The following is a 12,675-nucleotide window of genomic DNA, read 5'->3' on the forward strand; positions in this document are numbered from 1 at the left end:
CGAAAGAGATTTCTTTTTTCTAATAAAAGCAGAATAAAGAAATTTATTATTCACATTTTGTAACTTAACACCGACACCTTTATCAAATACCAGAAGACCATAACACGTTTGTACAGTCGCACGTGCGTGCGTTATCTCCCTTCTGAAATACCTTAATATTTTTCTAAATCCAATTCTTTCGAACAGCTATGTTATCACAAATTTTACAGCTAGAGACAAATACAGGTTAATACTTTTCTAAATCTAGCTGGTCAAATTGGCTAACTAATTTAACATTTCTATTTACTTCAGTCTTGAGACTAGTCAACCGGGAGGTAACTCATTTTGCACACTCGTTTATTAAAAATATGTATAGACTTGTTTTAGATGTGGCTGCATGAATTAGAAAGACCATACGGAAATATTGACTCAATTCATATGACACAATATAATATATTATGCAGATGTTCTAAAAATACTAAGATACATGTACCTTACATGCTGAGAAACGTAAAAGTACACAATAAATTGTTTGTTGTATAGAGAAAGAGAGTGTCGACAAAGATATTATTCCTACTATATCAAACAGTTTGTATAACGAACTCATAATTTGCTTACTTGATAATGGTCAAGTACAATATGTATCTCCGAAGTCTCATAATTCGCGCCGAGATTTCTTGTTTCGTATGTGGACATGTAAACTTTTAGCACCAAGTTTTACACGCATAAATAATAAGTACTGAATATTCATGCATAAAACACAACTGTTTTATTCCAAACTTAAACACACCTACGCTAAGGAGATCAATTACAGAAAAAAATAGAAAATCGTGTACTGTGTTACGAAAATAGTAGTCACAGCACTAACGTTAGTATTTAGTTTTACGTAATAAGACTAGTCAACTGAGAGATAACTCATGACGCACAAGCAGTTTTTCTTCGAGAAAATGACAATATGATATAATAATAAACAAATATTTCATTTGAATCCATATATATGATTTTATCACATAAAATATATCTAATAACGAACTTCTGATTACTGATCAGATCATTTGCCAACTTGAAAATTTTCTGCTACATGATATTTCTTCTTGTTTCAGTTTTGGACATATGAACTGTTCATATTGGCTCTAAATACGCCGGAAAGTGACAACAAAGTTATAATTAACTTCTATAAAATAACACTATAAACAATTTAATGTATGGTTATCCGGGAGATAACATATGTACAAACATGTAGCTTCTTTCGAAACATGGTTTTAGTTATATTAAATGGATATTAAGCATTAAGAACGCATGGAAAGATATTACGTGTTACTCGATTCAGATAAACATAAGAATGGAAAAACTAACATTATGAAATAAGTGTTGCAATATTAGAAAAAATAAAACATAGAAACAGTGTAGTATCACGTTGATTCCTTGTTTTCGAGAACATCTTTGTAAAGAACTAAAAGTTTTAACGGTGTTTATTTGCCAACAAGGTTATTTACTAGGACATGCAATTCCGATGTTTAATGAATTACGCTGGGATCTTCTGTTTGTTTTAGTTTTGGACATATGAACCTTTAGAACTTAGTAGCACATGTATATGTAATCATCACTGACTAATCAAGTATAGGCGTGCAGTTAATTAGTACCAAAGGGAGAAGTAATACAGACACTGCCGGTCCTACTTATCGAGGCATAATGTGTCTCAGATGATGTTATTCTCCCTATCGATAGATTGTTGTTAATTTGTGGAAGTTTGCTGATTATTTTGAGTATACTTTATATCGTGTTATATCTCCGTTATTAAAGTAGTCATGTACATGGTAAAAATTACATGGAGTCATAGGTATATACATAGTTTATTGAAGTTTAAAATATGCCAACTTCCATCCAATTACAATGTATATTCACTATTTAACAACTTCACGTTATTTTTTAATGATGTAAAGACGTGTACTTATGTTTGAATGGTGAATTGTAACCTTCACATAGGAAATAATTAATGTTGGCATAAGATGAATCTTGAATTAAGTCGTTCTTTTTTAATACATAATACAATACATTTTATTTGCATTTTAACATCCACATACAAGGATCGATAGCAAATTGATAAAGAAAACGTACCATGTATCAAACAATTAAAATTAAACAAGAACAACTTATTTATTAAGCATGCCCACTTTCCTCAGTTCAAACGACTTTTAATAAATAGACCCAAATACTGCAGAAGTTGTGGCACATTACATGAACATAACATTACTTAAAGGGACAATTCAGTCAAATTAAAATTTGCACATATTTCGAAAACAAACCAGTTTTAATAGAGATTAGTTTAGTTGGTTTTACTATGAAATGCCAGAAAAGCCCACTGTAGTGAAAATGTAGGTGAACTGTTCAATATCGTTTACTGTCCGCCATTATGCATAGTGGTCGGCCCTTGCCAGTGTAGTATAGAATTGTTTGTCTAGAACTACTCAAATCGCTCTTACAGTAGTGTGTTTACTACTGTATTTCATGGCCTTGAGATCGTCTTTTAAAAAAATAATGAGAACCCGTTTTATATACATTAACATTATTTTCATACATCTTCTATCGCATTCTGTTTTCTTTACGCATATTTTCTTTGGAAAAAATAACAATAAAGGATCCTTGAAGTATCCGACGTCAGTAGTGATACTGAATACCTAAATTACTTTGTTTTACTGGCGCTTTAAATTCGGCCCGTTTTCGGCCATCTGAGTCAGTCGCTTAAAAAGCTGAAAATGTGTATCTAAACAATAAAATCAGTCAGAATTATCTAAACAATAAAAAGAAGTTGTTAAACACATGTAGTCTGTGTATTTCCCCCCTTTTCTTTTGCACTGTGATACTATTCAGAAGTTCACAAACACATTGTTGTACTGTAGAAAATTGTATCCGTTTACATGTATGGCGTTGAGATTTGATAATTTCTAAGGATATCGGGATATTTCCTGCCAATATCAACGACAATAAATTAAATATATAAGCATGGGTTACAGAGTTTACATTTTTTATGGAATAAGTAAATACTCGAAAGGATTTACCTTTTTAATGTAGAAAATAGAGCTTTCTGTCTCGTTCTAACTTTTTATCTCATTTTATTTTTTTCTTTTCCTCAACCCTCGGATCCACGCCTAATTTTCACATGCACGAATAAGCGCAGAAATTGGAAAAATCTTTAAAATCTTTATTTAAACATTATATTGGAATATGCAGGCCTTATTTGCATAAGACAATGAAAATATTCACGTAGAACATTATGTATCCAATGTTCTATCATCTAGTAAAATCATGATCTGCAACAATCCACGACCAATTATATAAACACTTATTGTTAATTATTCATGGTTGTATAAGTGCCAAAAAGATCTTTATTTTTCATATATCTCCATAATGTGAACAAAAAGCAAAATTCTTAACTTACATAATTGATATCTATGGAGAAACTATCATCCGTAGGTAAGAACATATTTATATATGTTATATCACTTAGAGTCGCAACGACCTTGTCAAACATTTTTTATAATACAAACACATCATACAAGGTCTTAAAATGGATGACAAGTACAACATCAAATTATGTATAGTATACATCGTTACTTTTATCACACACATACCCTTTCATGTTTGTTTGTTTGTTTGATTTATTAACGTCCTATTAAAATCTATGGTCATGTAAGGACGGCCTCCCATGTATGCGGTGGGTTGCGTGTATGTTGTGAGATGTGCGTGTTTTGGGAGACTGCGGTATGTTAGTGTTGTGTCTTATGTACATAGTACAATGGACATACGCATTTTAATACAGGCATTCTTGTATAATTGTATATAACAATTAAATAAAATTCTTAAGATGCTCCACCGCCAACAGAGCATACACGATACTCATTATTTTAACAATAATTGGTGTTTAATTGTGTATATATGTATCTAATTAACACAAAAAAAACATTACAAAAAATAATTAAGTTTGCCTCTGATGCATGCACAATCAGTACTTCATACATATAGGACACAAGTGCCACGGATATAATTGATTATTTTTAATAGTTTCATCTTGAAGTAAAATCAGATGCTCAAACTTTTCAATTGTGGTAATGGTGTAAAGTAAGTAAGTTTTTTAATTGAAGAAAAAATCTTATTTGTTTGCTCCTATTTTTGATAGAGAAAGGATATCATTTGTCAGCGGTGAAGCATCTTTAAAGCTGAAATATTGTTAAAGTTTCCAATAGAAAAAGTGTTAAAAATTATTTGAAGATGTTCTTAAAACATGTAGTAAATCAACATTGTAAAGGTCTAAATAGCTGGTGCATTAGACTGTTTAGCAGTCTCAAGAACGTGAATGTGAAATTGTGAAGTAAACAAAACTTATTACATGTTTATTTTTAATGGATATCTTTTCATATTTCACGCTTAGACTTACCATGTCTTCAATACAGTAGCAATAAAACACCATCATCGTTTCGCATGATTAGTCAATAAAATTAAATTCCTAAATTTATTTAACGTCCTATTAACAGCCAGATTCACGTAAGGATGGCCTCTCGTGTATGTGGTGTCCTGCGTGTATGGGATCCATGTTTTGGGAGACTGCGGTATATTTTTTTTGTCTTGTATAGTGGTACTCTTGCACCTTTTATAGCGCTATATCAATTAAGCATGGAGCCAAAGACATCACGCAATACAACCCACCTGGTCACATTATAATGACAACGGGCTTTCACTGTTTTGTAGACATACATATCATGATGTATGACAGTATTGTTTGGTGGTTCATAATATAATAACTGCTCTTCTTGTGGTATATCTATGTTGTGTACTCTTTTAAGTGGAACTCTTGCCTTTTTCATAGGTCTGACATTAGTTGTTCATTGGATAATGATTAACGATGCTCCACTCCCGACAAAAAACAAGAGTAGACATATTAGTTATTCTTCTGTTACAAAAGTTACTAAGTGTGAGCTTCTTATTTTAATTCAAGATAAAAATAATTGCGTCCCGAAAAAAATCCATATCATTATATATGCTCTACATGGAATTAAATACTGAGTGTGAATGCACCAAAAACTTAATTACTTGTAGTATATGCATTATTTTTGATAATTTGACACATATCAACACGATTATGCAACAGTTATTGTTCAAATTATGGGAATCGTTATGCTCTGTCATTGGGAATAAATAAAAGTATATATACGTACCAGAAGCTAGAGAGGCCCTCCTATGACGTCTACACTACTCGCAATAGTCAGCGAGTAAAGGTACCAATGTACCCAAAGGTCCTTGGACCTTATGTGGTGTGAATATTTATGTCGCTATTGTAGTATAATATGGTCTCGGAGCTTATGATTGTTTTAATACAGGTATTATAAGAACAACCGATAAAGATATGCTTGAATGAACATCGCGATGTTATGCTGTGTAGTTATGGTACAATATCATGATATATTTCAGTGTATGAACGGAACTGTCGAATCACGCTGATTTTATAAGTCGTCCAAGATCTTTCCAATGTTATTCTTTATATATTCATCTTTGTTTTGGTTTTAGATTGATGCTAAGGGCACACAATAGTTCCACAACACTGCAGGTAGGTTGTACGAAATATATCTGCTGCCCCAATTGCATGATCAAAAGGACAATAGTTTCACTATACAAGAAGACACAATACGGATATACCAGTCTTCCAAAATACGCACCACACGCTTCATACACACTTCACACCACATTCATGGGGGCGTCCTTAATTACATGACCACGGCTCTTAATAGGATGATAATTTAATCAATCAAACAAAAACATAGTTTTACTTCCGCGAAAAAAAGCTAAGAGCAATCCCTCGAACCCGTGTTGACACGCATACAGGTAAGGGAGCTGGGGGCGTAGTTATGTCGACATAAAATACCTTTCAAATAATGTTGATCTAATTTGTATTTTTAATGATTATATTTCTGCATTTACATGATTTTCTATTAGTTTAGAAACAGTGACATGTGATATTTCTCACAGGTATTTGTATTTAATAAGTCATTTTTCACAAGAACTTTACGAAACAAATTTGACAACGTTATTGTAGTATAATATGTATATACTGCAAAACCGCATGCATGAAAAAAGTATTTCACAATTGTTTTCACCAATTCACAATCGCAAAAAACATGAACAATTATGACGTTTGTAAAATACACAGAGGATGTCGCTATTCAAATATATTGCGTGGCAGTGTCAAATTAACCATATTACGTGTTATACTGAAAGAGACTAGAAAGCATTACACACTAACAATATCTAGCCATATTATCAGCAGTATGCACAAAAACAAGCACACGGACGTCACATTTTACCCTGTTTTCTCATATCTACACGTGTAAATACTGGCTAGTCTAGGGCAATACTATATTAAATATATAAACATCAAAGTTTCCAGTTTACTACAAACGTAATCCTTTTCATTGCTTTTTCTGTGCAACTAACATATGTAATTGCTTTAAAAGATCAATTGTTTTGATAATTCCATTGTAATTGTTGTTATGTTTTACAAAGTTTTGAATATTGTTTTGCAAAATTTTCATCTGTTTTTTTTTTTTTTTTTTTTATTTGTTTTTTAAACTTGAATTCTGCAGGTTTTGCTATTTATCATTACTATTTTCCGTTCAGTTTTCTGCATATTTGACAGACTTTTTGCGGAATTTTGAATATATTTCTTTGCAAAATTCTCAACTGAATTTTGCATTTTCTTATCTGATTTTTTTCCAACAAGAATTCTGCAGTATTTACTATATACAATGTATTAGTACTATTTTTCCATTCAATTTCTGCATGTTTGACATTTTGTTTTTTGCAAATTTAGCATATTAACATGTTAGCAGTGTTTTAGTATTGTTTTAGTATGTTAAATAGCGTGTTAGCAGTGTTTTAACATGTTAAATCCAGCAATTAAGCATGTTTAATAGCATGATACCATGTTAAAATCGGTATTTCAGCATGTTAAATCCAGTGTTTTAGCATGTTAAATCCAGTGTTTAAAGCATGTTTAATAGCATGATAGCATGTTGAAATGTATTTTAGCATGTTAAATCCAGCGTTTTAAGCATTTTTAATAGCATGATAGCGTGTTTTAGCATGTTAGCATGTTAAAATCAATATTTTAGCATAGCATTTTAATGTACTGAATAACATATCCTGTGTTGTCACACTTTTCCTTGTATTTAACGTGTTGTCGTTTGTTGTCGTTATTAAGTGTGACCGTGTTAAATGTGTTTGTTTTAACATGTTAAATCCATCCTTTAAGCATGTTTGATAGCATGTAGCATGTTAAATTCGGTGTTTTAGCATGTTAAATCCAGTGTTTTAGCATGTTAGTATATTAAAATAAATATTTTAGCATGTTAAATAGCGTGTTACCAGTGACATAAACAGGTATGAAGTCATTTAGGGAGGGGGAAGTTAGTGGTGGTAGCCAAGGTTCTATCTTGCAGCATATGATGTCATTCTAATATTAGAATGTTGGTGGTACAGGTATATCTAAGTTGTAAAAGTGGAAGATGATGTCATTAGTTAAGACAGTCAGTATAAAAGGGGCTGTTGGCTCTAATGGAGTTGAGCTTGGTAGTTTTTGGCATTAGTTCTGCGTGTGGAGTTAAAGTTTAGAAACTGTGTTTAGAGTTTAAAGTTTCTAAGCTGAACGTAGAGTTGTTGTAGAGATTATAAGTTTTTTTTAATATTTTGATTTGGATCGTATTTGAAAATGTATTGTGTATAGTTTTGTGTATAGATATTTTAGTTACTGATTTTGTATGACAGCTTGTGGTTACTGGTATATATTCAGTTTGGGAAAACTTACTTCTTAAAAAAAGGATATTTACATATTCTTAACTCCAGATCTTTTCGGAATAAAAAAAATAGTTAATCATTCGGATTAGGATGGAAATTTAAGTTGGATTTAAACCCCTGGAATACGCATTCGGATTTTTACATTGGAATTCATTACTTGGTGATTACTAAAAATATATTTGATCGTTTTAATAATACGTGATTGAATTTTACATGACTGTGTATGTTGTTCTCTTAAGAATTAGCCGCCTGAAAAGAAACCTAACAAATTGGTGTCAGAAGTGGGATCTAAACTTATACATGTGCCTTGTTCCTGACTGGATTTAACTGTTTAAATAATGTGTGCTTATTACTGGAAAGTGTTTCTTTGAAATTATAAGAAATGTCTAAAGAAGTCAACCTGGTTCCTGTTTATTAGAATTCGATGAAGCTGGAAATTATGGTGTTTGTGAAATATATTAATAAGAGTGAATATTACGAATGTGAATATTGTAATTCGTATGTTAAATATGGGCAAGTGTCTCATAATTGTCCAGAATTAGAAATTTACAAATGTGAATCAGGATAGAAAATTATAATCAGTGAATTGTGAATATCTTAAGCTTGTGGTGTCAATTACATTTAACGTTTTAGCCAATATAAAGCGATTTAGATTGCAAAAATCTGAAATTGTTCACGTGACAGTTCATCACAGCCCGATAGACAATCTTCGGAAATTCACTATCATGAACAGTTACAGGATGAATACTGGAAGTTAGTATATTTTTTCTTAATAATTTTTATATATATCGTTTCTTATTGATTTTTTTTTCTTTTTTCACAAATCCTTACTTAATACCCTTCAGGGAGTTGGAAGATGAAAGAGCTTTAGAAAACTTTGAAACGTTCCACAAGCATTTTTTTTATGTAAAACAAAATAAAAGATAAGAAAAAACTGATATATTGTTTTTTTTATTTTTTAATAACAAAACATGTTAAACATGAGTTATTGTCAAAATGATTGACGATGACAGTGAGAAATCCAAATGGGTATGGTTTGGTCAGAAATTACCCCGAGGAGAAATTGTTTACTTTTGTCAAGTTTTCGCTATCTTTACTGTCATCTGCAGTAGCATATACAATCTGACCGTCAACGATCACCTAGACTCTGTATGGATTTCTCTGTTGAGCAGTAGCATAGGATATCTGATTCCAGGTCCTACTATGAAAAGAAGAAATGTTTTACATAATACACTTCAAGGAAATTGAAAAAAAAATGAAAATTGGTGGTGATAGAAATCCAAAGAAGATTATTGGAAAGATATGTATTAATGGCTTAGTTAGAGAGATGGTGGAGAGCTATATGGCTATTCTCACTTAGTTATAGTATATCCCTCCTATAGTCACCAGAATAAAGGCTTGGTGGGATATGCAATTCATTTGTTAAAAGATGCAAACTATCGGACCAATTCTAAGAACAAAACGACTGTGACTGTGAAGAATACTTTTGTGACGATTACAACTTTCATGCCACACTCAACAAAGAATTACCTCCTAACAATAGATGGGGTATAATGGGGAAAATTGATGTACAAAACTTTTTTTTCGTGATAATTAACATGGTCCATTGCAGGCAGAGACACACAGACTGAAGAATGATTAGAAATGTGGAAGATATGTAGAACCCGATGATCAGATGGAAGAAAGTGTATTTTTGTTGCGCCATGATTTCACCAGACATCATTAAGGATATAAGAGAAACATATATGCAAGGCTTGGTCTGAAGAAGTGTTTGTTGTGACTTGAACGACAAATCCCATCACCCCCCAAATGCATTAAAATTTCAAGGGCCTCTTCCATGAGTTGTTTGGTTTGATAATTTTAACGTATACGTCTAATTAACTGCCGGGGGATCATTTAAGGTACGGTCCTCCTCATGTATGACATGCGAGTGTGTGAAGTGCGTGTTTGGTAGAGACTGCGGTAATGTTCGTGTTGTCCTTCTTGTATGAGGTAGAACTGATATCTTTTTTATTAGTTCTATATCACTGAAGTATGGCACGACCGATGGCTGACGAAGACACCAAGTAAAAAAAAACAACACACCCCACCCGGTCACATATATACCTGACAACAGGCGAAACAGTCGTCCCATTCCCGTGTTATGCCTGAGAGTTACTAAGGCAAGGAGTCAGATAACTACCACGTTTATTAGACTTTATTGTCTCGGGAAGGGGACAGAAACGTCAGAGCCATTAATCACAGGGGGCGAACGTTCAAGTGAAGGTGGCCCTGCAAGTAGAGCGTAACGAACTTGTACCATGCTGCCCATATTGCATGACCGTAAGAGGCGTGCTTAATTACGGATTCTTATCTTTTTTCGTCTTCCCTACTGCTTTATAATTTCCTTATGCTCTACACCGTGGTACCGCCGAACCTTTTGGCCTTGTGTTGAGAGTTCGGCCACTCAACTCCATTAATTTAAACCAATATTATTTTTTATTGAGACACAAAGGTTCACAGGTCGGTGCGTCAACCACCTAGGAGAATAAAGTCTTCCCTCCCTCGATTAAGCACGGGAAGTAAAATTGATTTACAATGTCATTTGTGTTCGTGCCTACAACACATTCCCATTCGTGAGAGTTGTACCGCCATTGTAGTATTTGTTAAATGTCCGAAGAGATTAAGTAATGTCCAAATATAGTTCCACAAGCCCTCCGTATTCCTGGGTCACGAGGTTCGAATACAATGTGGGCCATTTGTGAGGTACTGCCACACTGGTCAGTGGTTTTTCTACCGGGCACCTCCAATCTCTTCATGCCACCAACAGACTTGGCACATCCCACAAATTCGTACACCGACTGTTAAGTTTAATATCGAACGCAAACTTAATATAAAAATAATGAAATCTTAAAAAAGAAAGAGAACTAATTAGAAGATTTACTAAATTTTAGTGAAAATTGGGTTGCCAAATTGAAAATATGGGTCCCATGAGGTTAAATTATATAATTATGACTTGTCTGTGATATAACTTTAAATCCAGATTCGGAGGGCTTAAACTTAGTCTGTAGAGGTCTTTACAATATATGTAAATATGACATTGTATTAAACATGGTTCATATAATTTAAGAGTCAAATTCTTTACGAGTTTATCAAATTTCAAATTACTGTAGACCGCAAGTGTAAAATACTTTTAATCTACAATAAAGGATTTTATAGATGGCATTGAAAAAAAATCAATATCGTAACTATATAAGAGTAGCGAAAAATTCCAAAACAGCTCTGATTTGAACATTTCAAGCTAATGACGCACTGTATTGCAACCGTCCTTAGACTGCTGTCCTGGCGCCAATTAATACCTTTGGATATCACAGTACTGTTATTACACATATGAACATAAGATATTATGAGCATCGCCGATCGATGGATGGGTCACGTTTTGTGAAAAAAATTAGATATGAGTCTGAAATTAAAGAATAGTCCATAGGCTCAAATGAAGCCCACCCCATACCCACCTTCTTTGGAGAGGCATAAGACTATTATTGAACTAAAAAATCAATGTTTGGAAAAGAATAGAAAGGCCAATAGTTTTAAATGGGTAGATTGTATGGTTAAAAAGTCTTCCAACTTATTCTAAATAATTATTTTGTATAGGACCACGACAGATTTTCACGGCATTTGTTATAAACTAAGCTCAATGCAAAGATGTTTAAATTACTTTGCTAAGGACAATGAAACATCATATACAAATTAGGTGTATAAGGCATCAATGCTTGGCTCTATTGAATTCTACATATATTGATCTTCAAGTTAGTTTCACGGGTTGGACCAATGGATCGTTTTGTAATTGGCCTAATATTAAGAGAACATCTAACCTAGTCTGTAAATAGGCTTCTTTGAAAATAGTATAGAGTATTACCAAACATTACAGAGATATTTCTTCCAGCTCATCAGTTTCAAAACGGACGAGCAATGACGAGTAATGATCATGTAACTTGAGACAAGATTGAAGGTGCAATTGCAGATACTACCACTTGATTTAACATACACAACTGTATGTAATTTATGTTTAACTTTTAGTTATTCCAGATGTTGGATCGAATGATCATATTAACTTGCCTTCCATTAAGACAGAAAAAAATAAAACTGTTATTAGTTATATTGCAACTCCCGTAACGACTTTGATAATGTCGAATCTAGGGTTACTTGTTTGTTTGTTTGATTAATTAACGTCCCTATTAACAGGCTCAAGGGTCATAAAAAGGACTGGCCTCCCATGTATGCGGTGTGTGTTGCGTGTATGGTGTGCGTGGTGCGTGTTTTGGGAGACTGCGGTATATTCATGGTGGTGTCTTCTTGTATCAGTGGAACTGATTTGCCTCGTTTTATATGTGGCTATATCACGTGAAGTTATGCCGCCGTAAGACACCAAGCAACACAACCCATCCGGTCACTTAATTCTGATGTACAGGCGAACAGTCGTCCCACTACCCTGTATGCTGAGCCGCTTAAGCAGAAGCAGTAGATAATACCATTTTTATAGGACTTTGACAGAATTGTGTTTGTGATAATCAATCTGCCAGTGTATTGTTTCCAAACTGCATGTATTACTTGTATGTACGATTCGGATAAGTTTCTATCTGGCCTCCAAGAGATGTTATATATGAACACATGCCCAAAGTTTCCAACCACTTTTGCTGTATTTGATTGCACAGAAATAAAGATTTCTAAACCAATATAATTGTCTGCGCATTCCCAAACCTACTTTGAATTTAAGTCTACAAACACATTTAACTTAAGAGTGGCATGTTATCCCCAGAGGTTCAATTATTTTTGTATCTATGTTATTTAACATATTTATCTATGTCTAAC

Source organism: Argopecten irradians, chromosome 16 (genome assembly GCF_041381155.1).
Source record: "Argopecten irradians isolate NY chromosome 16, Ai_NY, whole genome shotgun sequence".
In the NCBI taxonomy this organism is placed as follows: domain Eukaryota; kingdom Metazoa; phylum Mollusca; class Bivalvia; order Pectinida; family Pectinidae; genus Argopecten; species Argopecten irradians.